Source organism: Lotus japonicus, chromosome 5 (assembly GCF_012489685.1).
Source record: "Lotus japonicus ecotype B-129 chromosome 5, LjGifu_v1.2".
Classification (NCBI taxonomy): Eukaryota; Viridiplantae; Streptophyta; class Magnoliopsida; order Fabales; family Fabaceae; genus Lotus; species Lotus japonicus.
The window spans coordinates 29,157,850-29,171,127 of NC_080045.1; positions in this window are offsets into that span (position 1 = coordinate 29,157,850).

Below are 13,278 nucleotides of genomic sequence, written 5' to 3' on the forward strand. Positions count from 1 at the left end.
CTGAAACTTTCTTCAAATGGAGAATTGTATCGAAATAAGTAGGGTAGAACCAAAGGAGAATGAGGCCAACATATAGCTTTTGAGTGGAGAAATTACTTTTTAATGACAAAAAGTGTCTTGTTGTATAACAATTAGTTTAAGCTCATGATATTTCTCCACCGAATGTGATGCAAGTTCGTAGAGCTAAACTAAATGTGGGTGTTTAGGGTTTAGGGTTTAGGGTTTAGGGTAGGACAAAAGGATAAAGAGGCCAACATATCTTTTGAGAGGACATAAATTTAAAATCGATGTTATTAATCCATTGTATGTGAGACGAGTTCGTAGAGCTCAACTGAAACTTACTTCAAATGGAGAATTGTAACGAAATAAGTACGGTAGAACCAAAGGAGAATGAGACAAACATATAGCTATTGAGTGGAGAAATTACTTTTTAATGACAAAAAGTGTCTTGTGGTACCACAATAAGTTAGCTCATTATATTGCTCCACCGAATGTGATGCAAGTTCGTAGAGCTCAATTAAATGTGGGTGTTTAGGGTTTAGGGTTTAGGTTTAAAAGTAGGACAAAAGGATAAAGCGGCCAACATATCTTTTGAGAGGACATAAATTTAAAATCGATGTTGTTAATCCATTGTATGTGAGACAAGTTCGTAGAGCTCAACTGAAACTTACTTCAAATGGAGAATTGTAACGAAATAAGTAGGGTAGAACCAAAGGAGAATGAGACCAACATATAGCTTTTGAGTGGAGAAATTACTTTTTAAGGACAAAAAGTGTCTTGTTGTACCACAAAAAGTTAGCTGATGATATTGCTCCACTTAATGTGATGCAAGTTCGTAGAGCTCAATTAAATGTGGGTGTTTAGGGTTTAGGGTTTAGGGTTTAGGTTTAAAGGTAGGACAAAAGGATAAAGAGGCCAACATATAGCTTTTGAGAGGACATAAATTTAAAATCGATGTTATTAATCCATTGTATGTGAGACGAGTTCATAGAGCTCAACTGAGACTTACTACAAATTGAGAATTTTAACGAAATAAGTAGGGTAGAACCAAAGGAGAATGAGGCCAACATATAGCTTTTGAGTGGAGAAATTACTTTTTAAGGACAAAAAGTGTCTTGTTGTACCACAAAAAGTTAGCTGATGATATTGCTCCACTTAATGTGATGCAAGTTCGTAGAGCTCAATTAAATGCGGGTGTTTAGGGTTTAGGGTTTAGGGTTTAGGTTTAAAAGTAGGACAAAATGATAAAGAGGCCAACATATCTTTTGAGAGAACATAAATTTAAAATCGATGTTATTAATCCATTGTATGTGAGACGAGTTCGTAGAGCTCAACTGAAACTTACTTCGAATGGAGAATTGTAACGAAATAAGTACGGTAGAAGCAAAGGAGAATGAAACCAACATATAGCTATTGAGTGGAGAAATTACTTTTTAATGACAAAAAGTGTCTTGTAGTACCACAATAAGTTAGCTCATTATATTGCTCCACCGAATGTGATGCAAGTTCGTAGATCTCAATTAAATGTGGGTGTTTAGGGTTTAGGGTTTTGGTTTAAAGGTTGAACAAAAGGAAAAAGAGGCCAAATTAAAGCTTTTGAGAGGATATAAGTTTAAAATCGATGTTATTAATCCATTGTATGAGAGACGAGTTCGTAGAGCTCAACTGAAACTTACTTCAAATGGAGAATTGTAACGAAATAAGTAGGGTAGAACCAAAGGAGAATGAGACCAACATATAGCTTTTGAGTGGAGAAATTACTTTTTAAGGACAAAAAGTGTCTTGTTGTACCACAAAAAGTTAGCTGATGATATTGCTTCACTTAATGTGATGCAAGTTCGTAGAGCTCAATTAAATGCGGGTGTTTAGGGTTTAGGGTTTAGGGTTTAGGGTTTAGGGTTTAGGTTTAAAAGTAGGACAAAATGATAAAGAGGCCAACATATCTTTTGAGAGGACATAAATTTAAAATCGATGTTATTAATCCATTGTATGTGAGACGAGTTCGTAGAGCTCAACTGAAACTTACTTCAAATGGAGAATTATAACGAAATGAGTACGGTAGAACCAAAGGACAATGAGACCAACATATAGCTATTGAGTGGAGAAATTACTTTTTAATGACAAAAAGTGTCTTCTTGTACCACAATAAGTTAGCTCATTATATTGCTCCACCGAATGTGATGCAAGTTCGTAGATCTCAATTAAATGTGGGTATTTAGGGTTTAGGGTTTAGTGTTTAGGTTTAAAGGTTAAAAGGAAAAAGAGGCCAAATTATAGCTTTTGAGAGGATATAAGTTTAAAATCGATGTTATTAATCCATTGTATGTGAGACGAGTTCGTAGAGCTCAACTGAAACTTACTTCAAATGGAGAATTGTAAAGAAATAAGTAGGGTAGAACCAAAGGAGAATGAGACCAACATATAGCTTTTGAGTGGAGAAATTACTTTTTAATGACAAAAAGTGTCTTGTTGTACCACAAAAAGTTAGCTGATGATATTGCTCCACTTAATGTGATGCAAGTTCGTAGAGCTCAATTAAATGCGGGTGTTTAGGGTTTAGGGCTTAGGGTTTAGGTTTAAAAGTAGGACAAAAGGATAAAGAGGCCAACATATCTTTTGAGAGGACATAAATTTAAAATCGATGTTATTAATCCATTGTATGTGAGACGAGTTCGTAGAGCTCAACTGAAACTTACTTCAAATGGAGAATTGTAACGAAATGAGTACGGTAGAACCAAAGGAGAATGAGACCAACATATAGCTTTTGAGTGGAGAAAGTACTTTTTAATGACAAAAAGTGTCTTGTTGTACCACAATAAGTCAACTCATGATATTGCTCCACCGAATGTCATGCAAGTTCGTAGAGCTCAATTAAATGTGGGTGTTTAGGGTTTAGGGTTTAGGGTTTAGGTTTAAAGGTAGGACAAAAGGATAAAGAGGCCAACATATAGCTTTTGAGAGGACATAAATTTAAAATCGATGTTATTAATCCATTGTATGTGAGACGAGTTCGTAGAGCTCAACTGAAACTTACTTCAAATGGAGAATTGTAACGAAATAAGTACGACACAGAACCAAAGGAGAATGAGACCAGCATATAGCTTTTGAGTGGAGAACTTACTTTTTAATGACAAAAAGTGTCTTGTTGTACCACAATAAGTTAGCTCATGATATTGCTCCACCAAATGTGATGCAAGTTCGTAGAGCTCAATTAAATGTGGGTGTTTAGGGTTTAGGGTTTAGGGTTTAGGTTTAAAGGTAGGACAAAAGGATAAAGAGGCCAACATATAGCTTTTGAGAGGACATAAATTTAAAATCGATGTTATTAATCCATTGTATGTGAGACGAGTTCATAGAGCTCAACTGAGACTTACTACAAATTGAGAATTTTAACGAAATAAGTAGGGTAGAACCAAAGGAGAATGAGGCCAACATATAGCTTTTGAGTGGAGAAATTACTTTTTAATGAGAAAAAGTGTCTTGTTGTACCACAAAAAGTTAGCTCATGATATTGCTCCACTTAATGTGATGCAAGTTCGTAGAGCTCAATTAAATGTGGGTGTTTAGGGTTTAGGGTTTAGGTTTAAAAGTAGGACAAAAGGATAAAGCGGCCAACATATCTTTTGAGAGGACATAAATTTAAAATCGATGTTATTAAATCCATTGTATGTGAGACGAGTTCGTAGAGCTCAACTGAAACTTTCTTCAAATGGAGAATTGTATCGAAATAAGTAGGGTAGAACCAAAGGAGAATGAGGCCAACATATAGCTTTTGAGTGGAGAAATTACTTTTTAATGACAAAAAGTGTCTTGTTGTATAACAATTAGTTTAAGCTCATGATATTTCTCCACCGAATGTGATGCAAGTTCGTAGAGCTAAAGTAAATGTGGGTGTTTAGGGTTTAGGGTTTAGGGTTTAGGGTAGGACAAAAGGAAAAAGAGGCCAACATATCTTTTGAGAGGACATAAATTTAAAATCGATGTTATTAATCCATTGTATGTGAGACGAGTTCGTAGAGCTCAACTGAAACTTACTTCAAATGGAGAATTGTAACGAAATAAGTACGGTAGAACCAAAGGAGAATGAGACCAACATATAGCTTTTGAGTGGAGAAATTACTTTTTAATGACAAAAAGTGTCTTGTTGTACCACAAAAAGTTAGCTGATGATATTGCTCCACTTAATATGATGCAAGTTCGTAGAGCTCAATTAAATGCGGGTGTTTAGGGTTTAGGGTTTAGGGTTTAGGTTTAAAAGTAGGACAAAAGGATAAAGAGGCCAACATATCTTTTGAGAGGACATAAATTTAAAATCGATGTTATTAATCCATTGTATGTGAGACGAGTTCGTAGAGCTCAACTGAAACTTACTTCAAATGGAGAATTGTAACGAAATGAGTACGGTAGAACCAAAGGAGAATGAGACCAACATATAGCTTTTGAGTGGAGAAAGTACATTTTAATGACAAAAAGTGTCTTGTTGTACCACAATAAGTCAACTCATGATATTGCTCAACCGAATGTCATGCAAGTTCGTAGAGCTCAATTAAATGTGGGTGTTTAGGGTTTAGGGTTTAGGGTTTAGGTTTAAAGGTAGGACAAAAGGATAAAGAGGCCAACATATAGCTTTTGAGAGGCATAAATTTAAAATCGATGTTATTAATCCATTGTATGTGAGACGAGTTCGTAGAGCTCAACTGAAACTTACTTCAAATGGAGAATTGTAACGAAATAAGTACGGTAGAACCAAAGGAGAATGAGACCAACATATAGCTTTTGAGTGGAGAAATTACTTTTTAATGACAAAAAGTGTCTTGTTGTACCACAAAAAGTTAGCTGATGATATTGCTCCACTTAATGTGATGCAAGTTCGTAGAGCTCAATTAAATGCGGGTGTTTAGGGTTTAGGGCTTAGGGTTTAGGTTTAAAAGTAGGACAAAAGGATAAAGAGGCCAACATATCTTTTGAGAGGACATAAATTTAAAATCGATGTTATTAATCCATTGTATGTGAGACGAGTTCGTAGAGCTCAACTGAAACTTACTTCAAATGGAGAATTGTAACGAAATGAGTACGGTAGAACCAAAGGAGAATGAGACCAACATATAGCTTTTGAGTGGAGAAAGTACTTTTTAATGACAAAAAGTGTCTTGTTGTACCACAATAAGTCAACTCATGATATTGCTCCACCGAATGTCATGCAAGTTCGTAGAGCTCAATTAAATGTGGGTGTTTAGGGTTTAGGGTTTAGGGTTTAGGTTTAAAGGTAGGACAAAAGGATAAAGAGGCCAACATATAGCTTTTGAGAGGACATAAATTTAAAATCGATGTTATTAATCCATTGTTTGTGAGACGAGTTCGTAGAGCTCAACTGAGACTTACTACAAATTGAGAATTTTAACGCAATAAGTAGGGTAGAACCAAAGGAGAATGAGGCCAACATATAGCTTTTGAGTGGAGAAATTACTTTTTAATGACAAAAAGTGTCTTGTTGTACCACAAAAAGTTAGCTGATGATATTGCTCCACTTAATGTGATGCAAGTTCGTAGAGCTCAATTAAATGCGGGTGTTTAGGGTTTAGGGTTTAGGGTTTAGGTTTAAAGGTAGGACAAAAGGATAAAGAGGCCAACATATAGCTTTTGAGAGGACATAAATTTAAAATCGATGTTATTAATCCATTGTATGTGAGACGAGTTCGTAGAGCTCAACTGAGACTTACTACAAATTGAGAATTTTAACGAAATAAGTAGGGTAGAACCAAAGGAGAATGAGGCCAACATATAGCTTTTGAGTGGAGAAATTACTTTTTAATGACAAAAAGTGTCTTGTTGTACCACAAAAAGTTAGCTCATGATATTGTTCCACTTAATGTGATGCAAGTTCGTAGAGCTCAATTAAATGTGGGTGTTTAGGGTTTAGGGTTTAGGTTTAAAAGTAGGACAAAAGGATAAAGCGGCCAACATATCTTTTGAGAGGACATAAATTTAAAATCGATGTTATTAATCCATTGTATGTGAGACGAGTTCGTAGAGCTCAACTGAAACTTTCTTCAAATGGAGAATTGTATCGAAATAAGTAGGGTAGAACCAAAGGAGAATGAGGCCAACATATAGCTTTTGAGTGGAGAAATTACTTTTTAATGACAAAAAGTGTCTTGTTGTATAACAATTAGTTTAAGCTCATGATATTTCTCCACCGAATGTGATGCAAGTTCGTAGAGCTAAACTAAATGTGGTTGTTTAGGGTTTAGGGTTTAGGGTAGGACAAAAGGAAAAAGAGGCCAACATATCTTTTGAGAGGACATAAATTTAAAATCGATGTTATTAATCCATTGTATGTGAGACGAGTTCGTAGAGCTCAACTGAAACTTACTTCAAATGGAGAATTGTAACGAAATAAGTACGGTAGAACCAAAGGAGAATGAGACCAACATATAGCTTTTGAGTGGAGAAATTACTTTTTAATGACAAAAAGTGTCTTGTTGTACCACAAAAAGTTAGCTGATGATATTGCTCCACTTAATATGATGCAAGTTCGTAGAGCTCAATTAAATGCGGGTGTTTAGGGTTTAGGGTTTAGGGTTTAGGTTTAAAAGTAGGACAAAAGGATAAAGAGGCCAACATATCTTTTGAGAGGACATAAATTTAAAATCGATGTTATTAATCCATTGTATGTGAGACGAGTTCGTAGAGCTCAACTGAAACTTACTTCAAATGGAGAATTGTAACGAAATAAATTCGGTAGAACCAAAGGAGAATGATGAGGACAAGGACAAGGACAAGGGCCATGGAGCCTTAAAAGGACTTGGAGGACCAATGACAAGGGCTAGAGCTAAAAAGGCCAAAGAGACTCTTCAGCAAGTAGTGGCAACCATTCTTGAAGACAAAGTGGTAGAAGAGATGGAACCAAAAATCATGATGATCATTCAGGCCCAAGAAGAAGAGCCAGCCCACGCATAGGGGCTGCCATGTGATGTTCTGTTTTATTTTATTTCAATAAAAATGCAAAGGACCAATTGAATAAGTTGGATCCAAATGCATTATGTTGCTGAATTTTATTTTAGTGTGTTTAATCCACTTCAAGTGGTGTGTGTTTGCATGTGGCGCATGAAGGGCTTAAAGGGAGGGATCCATTCCTTTCTTAAAACTCTTTGAATGTGTTTGAATTTCAATAAGTTCTGAATGGAGGAGTTACATCAGCAAAGTCAAAGGATTGAAGAGCTTTCAAAGCCAAGAATGGAGTTACAAAGAAAGGGAAATTAAGTTCATAAAGAGCATTGAATGCTATATTCCCTGGTCAGAATAACAATCAAGAAAGGGAGTTACATGAAGCAATCAGCCACTAAAAACACGTTCAGGGCTGAAGCATATCACTATCTTCCTCTTTTAATTTGTAACTCCTAGCCTAGGATTCTTCTAGAGAAATTACACCTCATCATTTTTTTGTAACTAGGCTGAATTTCCTTCTTCTTTATAAGGACCACTCCTTCAATGTAATAGACAGATTATGAATGAATTAGTATTTTCTTTTCTGAGTGATTCAGATTTGTGAGAGTGATTCTCATAGTTCTTGAGTGATTCAAGAATTAGGCTTATCAAGGGTTTGTCACCACCTTTGTGTGAAGTCTTCATCTTCCATTTCACTAAAACTTCCCCTCTTTTCTGTCCATTTCCCTTCCATCACGAAATTCTTCTTCTTCTTTCTCACATTTCAGAGTTCTCATCATCCAAGATCAATCCTAGACGATCCATTGCAGCCCTTGAATCAACTTGGGGCGTATCATTTGGTAATCAGAGCTCCGGTTCTAGGATTTTGGTTTCTTTTCTTATCTGGAATTCTGGTTAGCAACTCTTTGTCATTTCTTGTTACCTTGATTTTAGTTTTTGTTTCTTTTGGCTGAACCATTGCAAAAGTTAAGCCTTGTTAATTGTTCAGAATCAAAAACAAATTACAAAACGAAAATTCAAAAAAAAAATGGCTGAATGGTTCTTGTTTAATTAGCCAAATTCAATTGTTCAAGGTAATTTTGTTGCTAGCATTCCAATTTATTTTCTTCTTTCTGTTTGTTCTTGAATTCTTCTTTAGTCTCTAAATATTTGGAGTCCTTTCCATTTCTGTGGTGATTTGTCTTGTCTTCTTTTGTTTCATATTCTAAAGTCTATTCTAATCTGTGTGACTCTACACAAATTTGGTGGCATAATTCTTTGTGTGTCTTAACTTTGATTTACTCAAGAGATTGTGAGAATTTTTGAGTGGAAAAAGGCAAGAGTGCACATCATAGAAAAGCCAATTTGAGGGAAACACGAGAGAAGTGAGGTAAACACTAACATTTGTTTGTTCTACTTGAATCTTTTCATTTGTCAAAGATGTCAGGAGAAGAGGAGGAGCAACCAGCAGTGCGACTCTCGACCATCGAAATGCGGGCTCTTACACAACATCTGGAAAACTTAATGAGGAGGCAAACTGAAGAGATCCACGAAAGGCTGGATCAAATGGAGAACCGGAACAATAGTGACAGTGAAGGCGGGAGGCCACGACGAATTCATGAAAATCCTAGACCTGCTCGGATTGAAGGAGTCAAATTCCAAATTCCTCCTTTTAAGGGAAAGAGTGATCCAGAGGCATACTTGGAGTGGGAACTCAAAATAGAGCATGTCTTTGCTTGCAACAACTATGAGGAGGACCAAAAGGTGAAACTTGCAGCTGCTCACTTTTCAGACTATGCTCTTGTTTGGTGGAATAAGTTTGCAAAAGAGAGATTGAGAAATGAGGAGCCAGCGGTGGAAACATGGGCTGAAATGAAACGAATCATGAGGAAGAGATATGTCCCTTCAAGCCATGCTAGGGATGTAAAATTTAAACTTCAAAAACTTACCCAAGGCAGCAAGAGTGTTGAGGAGTATTACAAAGAACTTGAGGTGCTTATGTTGCAAGCCAATCTTGAGGAGGATGAAGAGGTAACCATGATTCGATTTATTAATGGTCTATCTAATGATGTTAGAGATATTGTAGAACTTCAGGAATATGTAGACATGGAAGAATTGCTGCACAAGGCCACTAAAGTTGAGCAACAACTCAAAAGGAAAGGGCTTGCAAGGAAGAGTTCTACCAATTCCAATTCATCTTGGAGAGACAGAATGAAGAATGAAGGGCCGAGCACCCTTAGCAAACCAGCCACCAAACCACAAGCTTCAGCTTCTTCAAAACCTCTTGAACAACCATCCAAAAAGAGCAAAGAGGTCAAGTGCTTCAAATGCCAAGGTATGGGACATTATGCTTATGAATGTGCCTCCAAAAAGACCATGATTCTTAAGGATGATGGAGACTACACCAGTGAGTCCGAAGGAGAACAAAGTGAAGAAGAAGAGGAGGCAGCCATGAATGGTGAACTGTTGATGATCCGAAGAATGCTTGGTAGCCAACAAAAGCCAAAGAAAGAAAGCCAAAGAGAGAATATCTTTCACACAAGATGTTCTGTCAATGGGCAGATTTGCTTGATGATTGTTGATGGCGGAAGCTGTACTAATGTGGCTAGTGAAAGAATGGTGGAGAAGCTGAACCTGGTCACAAAACCACATCCTTGGCCATACAAACTTCAATGGCTCAGCCACTATGGAGAAATACAAGTAAGTAAGCAAGTTGAAGTTGACTTTTCCATTGGCAAATACAGGGATAAGGTTCTTTGTGATGTTGTTCCCATGGAGGCTAGTCACATACTGCTGGGAAGACCATGGCAATATGACACCAACTCTGATCATAATGGAAGCAGCAACAAGATCTCATTCCAACATCATGGCCAGAAAATTACGCTCAAACCTTTGAGCCCTAGGGAGGTGCGTGAGGATCAAAAGAAAATGAGAGAAAAGATTGAACAAGAGAGAAAAGAAAAGAGTGAGACACTTGAGAGAAAGCAAAAAGAAAAGAGTGAAACACTTGAGAGAGAGCAAAAAGAAAAGAGTGAAATACTTGAGAGAAAAGAAATTTGTTTGATCAAAAAGAGAGAGGTGAAAAGGATGATAGCTTCAAAACAGATCCTATACTTGATGTTTTGCAAAAATCAGATTTTGAACACTAACACTTTTGAAAATTTTGAGCTGCCTTCTAGTGTTAAATCTCTTTTGCAGGATTATGAGGATGTGTTTCCAACAAGTGTTCCAAGTGGTCTACCACCACTGAGAGGAATTGAGCATCAAATTGATCTCATTCCGGGAGCTTCTTTGCCTAATAGGCCAGCATATAGAAGCAACCCACAAGAAACCACTGAAATTCAAAGACAAGTGGAAGAACTCTTGAACAAAGGGTGGGTAAGAAATAGCATGAGTCCTTGTGCTGTACCGGTGATTTTGGTACCAAAGAAAGATGGGACTTGGAGAATGTGCTCTGATTGTAGAGCCTTGAATAACATCACCATTAAGTATAGGCACCCTATTCCTAGACTTGATGATTTGCTTGATGAATTGCATGGAGCATGTTATTTTTCTAAAATTGATTTGAAAAGTGGTTACAATCAGATAAGGATTAAAGAAGGGGATGAATGGAAAACTGCTTTCAAAACTAAATATGGTTTGTATGAATGGTTGGTTATGCCTTTTGGTTTAACTAATGCACCTAGTACTTTTATGAGACTAATGAACCATGTTTTGAGGGAATTCATTGGGAAATTTGTGGTTGTGTACTTTGATGATATTTTGGTCTATAGCACTACTCTTGAGCTGCATGTTGAGCACTTAAGATCCGTCTTGAGTATGCTTAGAAAGGAACAATTGTTTGCCAATCTTGAGAAATGCACTTTTTGCACTGACCATGTTGTGTTTCTTGGTTTTGTTGTGAGTTCGAAAGGAGTGCAGGTTGATGAGGAAAAGATCAAAGCCATTCAAGAGTGGCCCACTCCTAAATCCGTGGGTGATGTAAGAAGTTTTCATGGCTTGGCCAGTTTCTACAGGAGGTTTGTAAAGGACTTTAGTACCTTGGCAGCACCCCTAAATGAAGTGGTGAAAAAGAATGTGGGTTTTCATTGGGGAAAGAATCAAGAAGAGGCCTTTGCTGCCCTAAAGCATAAGCTTACCCATGCACCTATACTTGCTTTACCTAACTTTGCTAAATCTTTTGAACTTGAATGTGATGCTTCAAATGTAGGTATTGGAGCTGTGTTGCTTCAAGAAGGCCACCCAATTGCTTATTTTAGTGAAAAGTTAAGCGGAGCTGCCCTTAACTATTCTACTTATGATAAGGAATTGTATGCTTTGGTGAGAGCTTTGAAGACCTGGCAGCATTATCTTTTGCCCAAGGAATTCGTGATTCATAGTGATCATGAGTCGCTGAAATACTTGAAGGGGCAAGGTAAGTTGAACAAAAGGCATGCCAAATGGGTTGAATTTTTGGAACAATTTCCCTATGACATAAAACACAAAAAGGGGAAAAGTAACATTGTGGCTGATGCTTTATCCAGGAGACACGTGTTGCTTTCCATGTTAGAGACTAAATTGCTAGGACTTGAACATGTGAAAGAAATGTATGAAAAAGATGATAACTTTGCTGAAATTTTTGTGGCTTGTGAGAAAGTTTCTCAAAATGGATTTTATAGGCACAATGGATTTTTATTTAAGGAAAACAGGTTGTGTGTGCCTAAAAGTTCCATTAGAGAACTGCTTGTTAAAGAATCCCATGCTGGGGGATTAATGGGTCATTTTGGAGTCCAAAAGACTCTAGAAACTTTACAGGAACATTTCTATTGGCCCAAAATGAAACATGATGTGATCAAGTTTTGTGAACATTGCATTGTTTGCAAGAAGGCTAAGTCTAAGGTGATGCCACATGGTTTGTATACTTCTTTGCCAATCCCTGAATACCCTTGGGTTGACTTGTCTATGGACTTTGTTTTAGGCCTCCCTAGAACAAAGAATGGTAAGGATTCCATTTTTGTGGTTGTTGATAGGTTTTCAAAAATGGCTCACTTTATTCCTTGCAGGAAAGCTGATGATGCTTGTCACGTTGCTGATTTGTTCTTTAAAGAAGTTGTAAGACTTCATGGGATGCCTAGAAGCATAGTTAGTGATAGGGACACCAAGTTCCTAAGTCACTTCTGGAGGACTTTATGGGGGAAGTTAGGCACCAAACTTTTGTTCTCTACCACTTGCCACCCACAAACTGATGGGCAAACTGAGGTGGTTAATAGGACCCTAGGCACCTTGCTTAGGACTGTCCTTAAGGCCAATTTAAAAGGCTTGGGAGGCGTGTTTGCCTCATGTTGAATTTGCTTACAATAGGGCTGTCCATAGCACTACCAATTGCTCTCCATTTGAAGTAGTGTATGGATTTAACCCTTTGACTCCTCTTGATTTGTTGCCTATGCCTAACATTTCTGTTTTCAAGCACAAGGAAGGACAGGGCAAAAGCTGAATATGTCAAGAAGATGCATGAGCGTGTGAAGGCTCAAATTGAGAGAAAGAATGAGAGTTATGCTAGGCAAGCTAACAAGGGAAGAAGGAGGTGGTGTTCCAACCCGGAGATTGGGTTTGGGTGCACATGAGGAAGGAAAGGTTTCCAGAACAAAGGAAATCCAAACTCCAACCTAGAGGGGATGGACCTTTTTCAAGTGCTTGAGAGAATCAATAACAATGCCTACAAAATAGAGCTTCCAGGTGAGTATAACATCAGCTCAACCTTTAATGTCTCTGATTTATCTCTCTTTGATGCAGATGGCGGAGAATTTGGATTTGAGGTCAAATCCTTTTCAAGAGGGAGGGAATGATGAGGACAAGGACAAGGACAGGGCCCATGGAGCCCTAAAAGGACTTGGAGGACCAATGACAAGGGGCTAGAGGCTAAAAAGGCCAAAGAGACTCTTCAGCAAGTAGTGGCAACCATTCTTGGAAGACAAAGTGGTAGAAGAGATGGAACCAAAAATCATGATGATCATTCAGGCCCAAGAAGAAGAGCCAGCCCACGCATAGGGGCTGCCATGTGATGTTCTGTTTTATTTTATTTCAATAAAAATGCAAAGGACCAATTGAATAAGTTGGATCCAAATGCATTATGTTGCTGAATTTTTATTTTAGTGTGTTTTAATCCACTTCAAGTGGTGTGTGTTTTGCATGTGGCGCATGAAAGGGCTTAAGGGAGGGATCCATTCCTTTCTTAAAACTCTTTGAATGTGTTTGAATTTCAATAAGTTCTGAATGGAGGAGTTACATCAGCAAAGTCAAAGGATTGAAGAGCTTTCAAAGCCAAGAATGGAGTTACAAAGAAAGGGAAATTAAGTTCATAAAGAGCATTGA